Genomic DNA, 12,720 nt, shown 5'->3' with positions numbered 1-12,720 from the left:
ACTTTGTATGCAGCGACGGCTGTTTAAAAGTGCTCTATAAATACAGTTGAGTTGAGTTGAGTTATCATTATTCTCATTCAGAGTTAGTTTTGGGTACAATTCACCGAGTGCACAGGCAAAGAATAGGAATGTGGAGAGCAGAGGGAAACATTTTCAAACGGTACGCGTGAGCTACGATAGTGAACAGGCTGCCAAAGAGCCTCGCATGCCTCCACGTCAGGCTGTTGTATGTGCCTCATGTGCGCGTTAACGAGTTGATCACGGGAGGTTGGTTGATCGAAAAGTAGATCTTTGGTCAAAAAGTTTGGGGACCCCTGATTTAAGGTATAAGATTAAAATTTCCCTTCTTTGATTATGCAATTTGGATCAATCTATCAGTTTATGTCTGATTGGATATTAAACTCATTGCTTGGTTATCTGCCTTTCGGTTAATGCTACAGAGAAGTTCAAGCAGAGAGCAGGAACACTGAAAAAAAAAGGCATGTTGAATTTACTCAATTTTTGTGTTGTCAAGTGGTTGCACACAATCAAATCCAGATCCAGATGTTTACCCTTATTACTCCATCTTACTCTCTGTAGTTTGTAGTCCAAACATAGTTTCACTTTACAATGCATGTTATCTGAATGGCGTTGTATACCTACCGGTGGAGAGCGGTGTCACATTGAAACCTACCTATCTTTTTGATCCCCTTTTCAGATTTGTAAAATATTACTTTTAATACTGTCCTGTCTGAAGCATGATATTTTTTCTATTTTATGTATATGTATATATATGTGTATATATTAGAGCTGTCAGTTTAGCGCGTTTTTATTGGCATTAATTTAAATAAATTTTAATGGGATTAAAATTTTTCTCACGAGATTAACGCGGCACACGTCACAGCGGATGTTACGTTGCTCTATAAATAAACAAGAAACAAAACAACAAGCACGCTGCACAGGTCCACACACGTTTGTTTTGCCAGCCACGACAGCGCGAGACACCGAAAACGGATACTTAAAGAGTTTATGAATGGAAAGTTTACTTTTAAAAAGTTGCCAGATTGTTCCACTGACAAGACCAAAGTTACCTGTATCATACAGGTATACGATGTATGCCACTGACGCGATTGTTACTTGTTTGGAACTATTTTGTGTGGGAGGTTACAGTGTTCCGTGTCCATATAAATAGAGCAGGTGGAGCTTCTCTGTGTTCGTCTGACAGTGAAGGTGCGCTGAGGAGATGACATGACAACGAAAGTTGAGCGGTGCAGTGGTAGCGACCTAGCGAAAATCAAACGTCTCCAGTGTTGTCATCGAACCAAGTGTAGTCATCCGAAATGATGTCTACACAAAACCGTAGAGAGACTTCCGCGCAAGAAGGACCAACAGAATCAACATAGCCTGACTGCTGTGTTCAAAACAAACTTGAGAAAAATGAAGTATGCAACCATGTTTTAAATCCACTATAGGCTGAGTACTAGTTTACCTTAGATATGCACTTTATAATGTTATATTGCTCTAGTTTGATTCTGTTAAAGCAGCTGTTGTGCGACAAAATATTTTTTTCACTGTTGTTGATGGACAGTAATATTGTGTGAGAGATTATGTGTGAATAACTGCTCCAAGTGAAAAATGTTCATGTAAAATTGAAAATTGAAATTGTTATTTCAGTAAATATTTGCATTTTGCACAAAGAAAACTGATTCATGATTCCATGTTGACGAGATCATTAAAATGGGGAAAAATAGGACAAAAAAATATAAAAGGAAATTCAGAAATGATAAAAAATGCATGAGTAATCACGATTAATTATTTAGTTCATTTGAGTTAATTATGACAGTTGCATTTTTGATTAGATTAAATATTTTAATTGTTTGACAGCTCTAGTATATATATGTAACGGAGTGATATATCGCGTTTATTAAATTATGACGGAAGTGACGCAACAGCGCACAGTATGGCACCAGCTTCCCGCCGTAGTTCAGGCAGAGCTACCAGGGAATTAACAGGGTAAGTCACTTTTCATCGACGGTCCGGATTCATTTCTAGTTTAATTACAATATTTCACTTTGTTTTTCATTTTTCTACGGTGCTGTGTATTTAATTAGTTCCCTGATTTGTTCCGAGTCCACATTGCTTTTTGTGTCGTCATTTAATTTAAGTTTTGTCGAATGAAAGTTTTTATCCATTGAGTTAACGGGTGTTTTTTTTGTTGCGCAGTTATTTTTGAGACTGAAAAGCCTCGTGACTTCATCTATCCCTCCCGCTATACTGTGTTGCAGGTAATGTTTGTTTCCTTTTGGTTGTACTGTATATAGTTTTTCGTGTCGTTTTTCATTTGGCTGTTAGTGTGGCTGGCCGCCATTATTTTACATTGCGCAGCCGTTCTGCTGCATGTGATGCGTTCAGCGGCATCACGTAAATACCAGTGGAAGTGTGTTCCCCCCCCCTTTTTTTGTAAATAGTTAATATACGATCACCTATGTTGTATATTTTGTTTTGTTATGCATTTTGTTTTCTTATGGATGATGTTTAGTTCAGGCAGAGCTACCAGGGAAGTCACAGGTTATTTTTGAGACTGAAAAGCCCCGTGACTTCACCTATCCCTCCCGCCATACTGTGTTGCAGCAATAAAAAAAAGAGAGAAAAGCCACATCCCAGTGTCTGGTGTTCTTGAGGCGGCAGCGACGTGGAGCTCGAGACCATCACAGTTGTGACCCCGTCACATATATATATATATATATATATATATATATATAAAATGTATGTATGTATGAAAACACTATAGAGATAAAGAAATAAAGATGTATTGTACACACACACACACACACACACACACAGATACACAGGTACCACAATCAATTAATCAACAATGAATGGATTATCAAATTAATCAATCATTATTTTTGACAATAAATTAATTGCTTATTGAACAGAATTTCACCCTCTTGACAGTGAATAGTATCATCTTTTTTTAGTCCTCTAAGGAGACTGACTAGCATTGTGTTGAGACACTTGCAGAGATCTGCATTTACTTTGGAAAACAATGATCAACCTTTTTGTGACACATTATGGACCAAGCTAGTTGCTGAATCTTCACATAAATAAATAAATAAACAATGTTTCCAAAAACATGCATGGCAGGCCGATTGGACGCTCTAAATTGTCCCTAGGTGTGAGTGTGGGCGTGGATGGTTGTTCGTCTCTGTGTGCCCTGCGATTGGCTGGCAACCGATTCAGGGTGTCCCCCGCCTACTGCCCGAAGACGGCTGGGATGGGCTCCAGCACCCCCCGCGACCCTAGTGAGGATCAAGCGGTTCGGAAAATGGATGGATGGATGGATGTTTTTAAAAAACGCTTCATCAATTAATCAACAAATCAATACATTGATTAATACATTTTTTAAAAAATCTTTAATTGCAGCTGTTTTACATATACGCGCACACACCCCTCAGTGTTATTGTAACCTTGTTCTGACATTGAAATTGCTGAGATGATTCTTGTGATTTGGGGTAAGGAAACTATAGGTTCATATAATGTAAATTCGTATTGTAGTGTAAATTACCACCATTTCTTGGCCAATTTATCGCAGTCAGGCTTTTTTTTTTTACCTGTGTAACTTTGTATAAAACGTTTTTCATACGTCAAAAATATAACGCAATGTCCAACAGTGCCAACCTTGATAAAAACACAAGCTCAAAGCTGCAACAGTCCAAAGGGTTTAGTATGATACAAAAAAGGGAAAATTTTAACAGAGCTGTTGTAATTGAGCTGCTGATTCACAGGCGCACACAACAAAAATTGCCATCATCGAATGTCATGGCTCAAAACAGAGAATAGTTCAAAACGGGTAAGCACAATGCAAAAATGACTTCTGTTCACACAATTCAAACAGGCACAGTAACATACAATATTCAGATGAGAAGGCAGTATTCACAAATATGTAGCATGTACAGTATGTGTTTGATTTGCCTCAGAAGAATAGTTACACGTTCACACAGACAAGCTGGATTGCAAAACTAGTATCCCGTTTCCGCTACGATAAGTGGAGCAGATAATTAAAAAATACCACTGTCCATGCAAAACTCCAAGATTGTGAGTCCCAAATCAAAGATGTTGATCCGATTTCGGGGCTGCCATCTTGGAATTTTGCCTGGCCGATGGTATTTTTGAAAATAGTGGGATTTCAAGAGGAAATGTGGCAGCCCAGTGGTCCAGTGCATCGCATGTCAACCTCAAAGTGCAGAGGTACCGGGTTCAATTCAATTCCGGCCTCCCTGTTTGAAGATTGCATGTTCTCCCCGGGCCTGTGTGGGTTTTCTCCGGGCACTCCGGTTTCCTCCCACATTCCAAAAACATGCATGGCAGGCTGATTGAACACTCTAAATTGTCCCTAGGTGTGAGTGTGAGCGTGGATCGTTGTTCGTCTCTGTGTGCCCTGCGATTGGCTGGCAACGAGTTCAGGGTGTCCCCCGCCTACTGCCCAAAGACGGCTGGGATAGGCTCTAGCACCCTCCGCGACCCTTGTGAGGATAAGCGGTTCGGAAAATGGATGGATGGATGTGCCAAATGTCATGTTTGTATACCCGTTTGTTTCGCTTATGTGCTCCACTATAGCACACGATTTTACCACTAGTGAGTGGTAGGTTCTCACAATAGGTAGGTTCATGAATATTGCTGGAGTTGGGCAACCTTCACAATTTAGTAAATTTCAAAAAAAAAATTCACAATTTTTATTCTTGGTCAGTACACGTGTGTGTTATTATTTTTTAACGGCTGAGGAGGTAGAGCGGGTCGTTCGGTAACTCAAGGGTCGGTTGTTCGATTCCTGCTCTGTCCGAGTTATATCGTGTGTTCGTGGGCAAGACACTTCACCCACCTTGCCTCAGTGCCAATCACACCGGTGTACGAATGGGTGCGAATGTTTGTGGTGGTCGGAGGGGCTGTAAGCGTACCCTGGCAGCCACGCTTCTGTCAGCCTGTCCGAGGGCAGATGTTGAATGTAGTTTACTACCACCAGAGTGTGAATGTGTGAGTGCATGAGTAATGTTTTCCATTGTAAAGCGTCCTTTGAGTGTCCAGAAAAGTGTTGTAGACACCCATCCATTCATCCATCCACTTTCTGATCCGCTTATCCTCACAAGGATCGCGGGGGCATGCTGGAGCCTATCCCAGCTGACTTCGGGGGAGTAGGCGGGGGATACCCTGAACTGGTTGCAGGTCACTCGTAGGGCACACGGAGACGAACAACCATCCACGCTCACACTCACTCCTAGGGACAAGAGTGTTCCATTAACTTGATGCATGTTTTTGGAATGTGGAAGGAAGCCCATCACAGGCATGGGGACAACATGCAAACTCCACACAGGAAGGCTGGAATCGAACCCTGCACCTCTGCACTGTGAGGCCGATGCGCTCACCATTCGATCACCGGACTGCCCTATGTTGAAGACATCTGAATAATTATTATTATTATTACAAACTATTAGCTGCGATTGGCTGGCAACTGGTTCAGGGTGTCCCCTGCCAACTGCCCGAAGACAGCTGGGATAGGCTCCAGCACCCCCCGTGACCCTTGTGAGGATAAGCGGATCAGCAAATGGATGGATGGACAAACTATTAGACAGTATAAGGTGTTGAAAATGGCTTGCTGTCTTTGATGATGCAATGTTAATGGTTGAACAAACATGAGGTTTTGGGGGGGGGGTCTCCAGAAAACTGATGATTTTGCGATATGCATTCTTTTACATTTGTTTGTTTGTGGTATAATTCATTGGCTATCTTTTTTTTGGGGGCAAAAAAGGAAGTAAACAAGTAAGGAATTGTGGGACATTATGACATTAACCGCATGGTTAACTTTGACGGTGCCGTTAACTAACCATGTTTTGAACGTCGCATATTTCACGGTCGGTCAACTAACGGCGTGTTAAAAATTTAACCGGTTGTTTGGGGTTAATCAGCAGTTAAAATAACTAAGAATGCAACAACTGGGCACAGATTTTTTTCGAGCCTTGGTTAAGGTCGTTAAGGTGCCATTCTCCATTGCCATTACTAAATTGCCCATTCAGCGTTACTGTTTGTTATAATGACTTGATCTCATCTTCAGTTGGATAAGCGTGAATGAGACTCATTAACTGATGTTTAAAATAATTACAAAAACAACAGTTCTCCAATAAAAATAATGCTCATAGTTATAATGCAGAACTGGGTGCCATACAGGTATATGCAGAAGTTAAAGTATTTCTCTCATAGTATAGGGATTGTCATAATCATAAAAAAAAAAGTAATGTCGCTCCTCGAATAAAGTGTCCATGCTTGCGATCAACCACAGCCTGAATTTGTACGTGAGTGTAGTTTCAATGGTTTTACATAACCCTGAGTAAAGAGTGAATCCCTACCAGAACTGCTATTTAACTCATTCGAAGCCTAAAAGCATGTTGAAGTGCAGGTAAAATTGAGACTGACTTTGCCTTATATTTTCTCTGCCCTTGTAGTTAAAAAATCAGCAAGAAAACTTAAGTAGTGACAGTTTTAGCATTGCTCAGCATCTGAGCTGAGGCCCAAAAGTCCAAAACAGCAAATTTAATACGCAGTAAATGTGCCCACCTTTCTGTCAACTACCCGAGGGTCATTTATGAAAGAGAAGGAATGTGAGGCGAGGCCTTATAAAGGCTGCCATCTGACATTTTAAAAGTGCAGCCTTCCAGGACTGGTAAAAGCTGGTGTATTAAAAAAGACAGAGAGAGCAAAGGAGAGAGAGAGAGAGAGAGAATTGCATGGACATTATTAATTTTGTCTTTAAAATAATGATTCTAAAAGATGTCAACAGAAAAATATGTCAATGCAACAACAGTGCATTGCAAAGATTTGGGGAGAAGGACAAGTGAGATACATGCATAGTGAAGAACACAGGTGTCAAACACAAGGCCCGAGGGCTTGATCTGGCCTCCCACATCATTTTATGTGGCCCGCCAGAGCAAATTATGTGCATCGAGTTTGTGTTTCGGGCTAAAATACCAAAACTGCAAATTGTCTTCACTTTTAAAAACGCTGAGCTATTGCATGTATTTTGGTTACCTATCCCCCGTTTCAAATAAATGTCGTAATGCTGGAACAAACAGGCTTTGCCTCTGATTTCCAAACGAGGTAATCATCTTTTTGTGTGTGTGTGTGTGTGTGTGTGCGCGTGCGTGTTTGTGTGTGTGTTAATGCAATCATACATTCATTTGCAAAATTCAGAGGAATTCTAATTTTGAAATGCAACATCAGATTTGTGGATACCTTGGTTTGTCTAGTGTGTCCCAGACTGGTATAATTATGGATTAACAAAATGTGAATTTTTTACAGATTTTTTTTTTTCAAATAGGGGTAATGGCCGAAATTGCAGATTTCTGAGACCCTTTATTTTGAAATGCAACATCAGATTCCTGCAAAAGTACTTCGGCTGGAGTACTGGGGTGGGCTAGTGTCCTGTAGACTGATCTGGTTGCGGTATCATGAAATTGTAATTTTTAATTCTTTTTTAAAAACCATGTGTAAAGGTTAAAATTGTAAAATTTAGAGGAGTTTTAATTTTGAAATGCAACATCACATTTGTAGATACTTTGAGTTGCCTAGTGTGTCCTAGAGTGGTATATTTATGGGATAATGAAATTAGAATTTTTATGGATAATTTTTCTAAATTAGGTTTAACGGTCGAAATTGCAGATTTCAGAAAAGAATTATTTTAACATGCAACATCAGATTGGTATGAAAGTACTTTGGCTGTATACCTAGGGTTGTCTAGTGTGTCCTAGAACTGGTCTAGTTACAGGATCACGAAATTTGAATTTTCAGTATATTTTTTTTAAAATCAGGGGTAATGGCCAAAATTGCAAATTTCTGAAACCTTTTGTTTTGAAATGCAAAATCAGATTTGTGTAAAAGTACTTTGTCTGGACTACTGTGGTGGGCAAGTGTCCTGTAGACTGGTTGCGATATAATGAAATTGGAATTTTGAATGATTTTTTTTAAAAACATGGGTAAAGGTCAAAATTGTCAAATTCAGAGGCCTTTTAAAAAAATTGGGGTATTTGTCTGAATTGTAGCGTTCAGAGGTGATTAATTTTGAAATATAAAATCTGATTTAAGTGAAAGTTCTTTCGTTGAATACCTTACCTTGGGTGGCCTACTCTGCCCTTGAACTGGCCTCATTGTGGGATAACGAAATCTGACTTTTTATTGATTTTTTTAAATCGAGGTAATGGTCGAAATGTCATAGTTCAGAGGAGTTATTTTTAAAATATAAAATCAGATTTATGTGAAAGTACGTTGTCTAGATTACTGGGGTGGTCTAGTCACTAGTGTCCTGGATAACTGTTTTGGTTGAAAGACAACAAAATGAGAGTTTTTCATAATTTTTTTTCGAAATGAGATGGAATTGCAGTGCTTGATGCAAATTGCACATTAATTTATCTTTCTAACTCAATTTCAAATTATTTTCTCTGTGCAATCCTGGAACAGATTGCAGTCAAAGCAGATGAACTGTTTGCCTGACCGCAGAGAGATTATTTTTTAACATTTCAGGAGGGGAATTAAAAATAGAAAAAATCATAAGGGGGTTGCACAAGTGCACACAACCTCTTCTATTAAAAAAAAACTTTAATATTCAAACTCATGTAAAATTACAGTCAGCAAACATCTGCCACACTTTACAGTGCGACAATTAGCCCCAAATAAAGTTCAGATGTTCTCCTAGGCTTATTGTGACTTTTTTTTTTCCACTTTCTACCAAAGTTTTTGCGCTACCTGGCCATCAGTCATAATGGGCAAATACACACTTAAATTTATTATTCATTATTATTTTAAAACTCTGTTTCACATTTAATTCTCAAACATAAACTCTTGGATTAGGTTCAGAAAATACATTCAGACGAAGGTATATTCCAGTTGTACAGTTTGATTAAAATCACCACGCTGTTCGAACTGTTCATCCAATTTGAACACAGTTGTTAATTATATCAGTATATTGGTTGGACTTGGCGGCCCGGTAGTCCAGTGGTTAGCACGTCGGCTTCACAGTGCAGAGGTACCGGGTTCAATTCCAGCTGCGGCCTCCCTGTGTGGAGTTTGCATGTTCTCCCCGGGCCTGCGTGGGTTTTCTCCGGGTGCTCCGGTTTCCTCCCACATTCCAAAAACATGCATGGCAGGCTGATTGAACTCTCTAAAATTGTCCCTAGGTGTGAATGTGAGCGTGGATGGTTGTCTGTCTCTGTGTGCCCTGCGATTGGCTGGCAACCGATTGAGGGTGTCCCCCGCCTACTGCCCGAAGACAGCTGGGATAGGCTCCAGCACCCCCCGCGACCCTAGTGAGGATTAAGCGGTTCGGGAAATGGATGGATGGATGGTTGGACTTTTGCACCTAGTCGCTAAGAGAAATGTGACTTGAACAAAACTACAATGAATGTAATCACTTTTATTCTCCGACCATCAATTTAATTCCTTTCATAACTTTGCTGCTGTAAATTGGGAATTTCTCCATTGGAAGACGAATAAAGGTTTTCTTATTCTTAATACTTTACCCTCATAGAGAGATGCAAAGAAAATACAAACATCCTGTTAGGGAGGTGGCAGCCTCCTCGGCCAGGGTGCGCTGCACCTCACACTTGAGGCTCACATGCTGGCCCCTCCCTAACATATCCAACCATATCATTCGTTCCTTCTTACTGGGGCAGTGTGAGTGAGCATGAATTCTAATTCTGATTATTTCCTATACTGTGGAAGGCTTGTAAAAGCTGGTGCACCACAAAAAGCCATTATGAGATTGCTTGTGAAATTTACATGTGCATGCTGAGGAACTGGAAAAACACAAACTACAAGTACGCATACATACACACATCCAAACAGAATCCAGCAATATTCAGCAGCTGAATAAACACATACACGATGTCCGAAGACCAAAAAATTTTTGGTGCAGAAGATGCTAATTAAAAAATGAGTTCAAGTGACAGAATATGTTATATTCTTAACATCCATCCATCCAGTTTGCGATCTGCTTTATCCTCAAAAGGGTCGCAGGGGGTGCTGGAGCCTATCCCAGCTGCCTTCGGGCATTAGGCGGGGGTGAACCGGTTGCCAGCAGGGCACACAGAGATGAACAACCATCCACACTCACACTCATATCGAGGGACAATTTTGAGTGTTCAATCAGCCTGCCATGCATGTTTTTACAATGTGGGAGGAAACTGGAGTACCCGGAGAAAACCCACGCAGGCCCAGGGAGAATATGCAAATTCCACACAGGAAGGCTGGAACCGGGATCGAACCCACAACCTCTGCATTGTGAGGTTGACGCATAACCACTGGGCCACCCCAAACTCTTAACATGCAAATTATATTATATACATTTTTAACTGGACGTGCCCTTGCTGTCAGCAAAGTTGGGCAGAGGGTCAAAATTACCTGTAAAACGTCAGAGAATAATTTCCACAGAGGTAGCCGCTCTAATTTGACATGGAAAGTGATGCTCAAAACATACGCCGCTGGTCAGTTTATTTTATTCTAATACATTTTCTGTTAATTGAACCAATGCAGGAAAGGTATACCATGAGTCTGTGAAATTCTCGTTATGTCTTAATGACAAGGCTGTCCATGTAAGAACTGGTCTGCCAGCAGATCTCTCGGGCTTTGGCATAAATGACTTCATTCATGACTACTACTTTTCTTCTTTTTTTCCCCCAGGCTGTTTATGTGTCCCTGCGATTGGCTGGCAACCAGTTCAGGGTGTACCCCGCCTACTGCCCGAAGTCAACTGGGATAATCTCCAGCACACCCGCACCCCTTGTGAACATTAGCGGATTAGAAAATGGATGGATGGATGGATGTCCACTGCAACCATTGAGTGACTCAATATTGTTTGAACTGTGTTGAGATCTTCTGGACTGGCATCAATGACCTGCAGGTAGCCTACATTTGTAGAGGGTGTGGTTGTGTCCTGTTTTAACGCATTTTAAAACCTGATTCTTTCACTTCATAGATGAACAAGATCAGTGTCGTGCTCAAGGATTTGAGAAGTGGATAAGCAGTTGCCAAGACCATTCGGGAGTCCTATGAGTTGCGGGGTCGTGCTGAACTGCCATCGTCAAAGAACACTGTTTTGCCAGGAGCCTTCATGCTTTACTGCGCAAATTAATTAATGATGTTCTGGCAGTTAGAGACAACCGTTCTGCTGTCGTGCAACGTAACCTGAAAATGCTCACTGAGGGTTCCACTGAAATTCCACATGTGCATGCCACAAAGTTAAACAGTTGGTCCAGCACCATATTTATGGCATTCTTAAGTGTCAGATCTTTTTCTGTTGGAGGCCAAGGGAGCTTTGGCAAAGATTTTGTTCTGTTCCAAATTATGTCTGAGTGTGAGAGCTGCGTGATATTTTATCATGTTGCATGTGATGTGACCCTAGTCTCTGCTTCTTGCCCTCAGCTTTTCTGTTGCATGAGGGGGAAGAGGAGAAGTGGTCGACGGCAACTTCATGAAGGATAAAATCTGACTTTCTATACATACAGGAATGGGTGTGTGATAATCACAATGTGATGATTAGTTATTTAATTATTAGGTTACTGACTTACCATTGGGTTATTCATTTTGTGTTACCGTATTTTTTGTATGTCATTTAAAAAAATAAATCAGGGATGCAGACTACAAATAGCAGTTACGTTAATATTTCTTTACAATTTATTTGTCTTGTTAGGTAAAAATGGTTGATTATGTATGAGAATAAGTGCAGTAAATTACTGCATGAATGATAGCAATACAGTACAATACAGCACACATAAGGATAAAAGTATTGATGATATGTTGATTTTTCTTTTCTTTTTGTATTGAAAAAGGATCAACTCATATGTTGCTACAGAACAAGGGGTAGGACTAGATATGTTTCTTACTTCCACCAACTCCTTTGAACATAGAATTGTGATGACTGTTTTTTTCTTTTCCTTTTACAATTTTTGCTTGCTTTCACTTTTGTCAATTTATTGTTGTATTGTGTTTTATATGTTCAATAAAACAAACAAACAAACAATGAGGAGAGCAGAATTATGAGGTACAGAATGAATCAGGGATGGGAGCAAATACGTTTCACTTCTTTGCCTCCTGTCCCAGATTTCTTTGGAATGTGTTGCAGTCATAAAAATCTAAGTTCACGATTATCTGCTGAGAACAGTGAAGTTTATCAGTTTGAACATTAAATATCTTGTCTTTGTAGTGTATTCAATTAAATATACAGTAGGTTTAACATGATTTGAATATAATTGTATTACATTTTTATTTGTTTTAACAGAATGTCCCAACTTGATTGGAATTCAGTTTGTGTGAAAAATATTTTAACTTAACTTTTTAATGTAATATGCCAAGCACTTACTGTATATACTATATATAAGAGGAGGAACAATTAAATGCTCTTCCACTCGATTTAATTAACCTGTGTATCCACTTTTTGTGACTTTTTTGCTCAATGGTGTGCCGTGAGATTAATTTTGATGTGAAATACGTGCCTTGGCTCAATAAAGGTTGAGAAACAGCCTTCGAAGTACGAAGACGCTATTGTATCGTGTATGTTATGGCTGCAAAAATGTGTGTAGTGCCAAGATCAAACCAGTAAAAATTAACTTTCACAAGTAATTTTGCAAAAAATATTTCTGTCCATATTGTTTGTCTTTAAAGTGAATTTAATAGTAGTTTTGTTCAAAGCTTTTCTACAAA

At 39.8% G+C, this 12,720-nt stretch overlaps 1 long non-coding RNA gene across 1 annotated transcript; it reads left to right on the top strand.

Moving 5' to 3' along the window:
• The first annotated feature begins 1,985 nt into the window (after positions 1-1,985).
• Positions 1,986-12,040, top strand: LOC147193321 (uncharacterized). The gene is made up of 3 exons (XR_015103228.1): positions 1,986-2,745; positions 10,702-10,921; positions 10,997-12,040. It is a non-coding gene; the product is annotated as an uncharacterized LOC147193321 (long non-coding RNA).
• The last annotated feature ends 680 nt before the right edge of the window (positions 12,041-12,720 follow it).

Source organism: Hippocampus guttulatus, chromosome 16 (genome assembly GCF_054856545.1).
Source record: "Hippocampus guttulatus isolate MCC_2025c chromosome 16, RoL_Hgut_1.0, whole genome shotgun sequence".
NCBI lineage: Eukaryota > Metazoa > Chordata > Actinopteri > Syngnathiformes > Syngnathidae > Hippocampus > Hippocampus guttulatus.
Note: the sequence above shows the minus strand (reverse complement) of the source record. Positions and strands in the feature narration are given on the sequence as shown.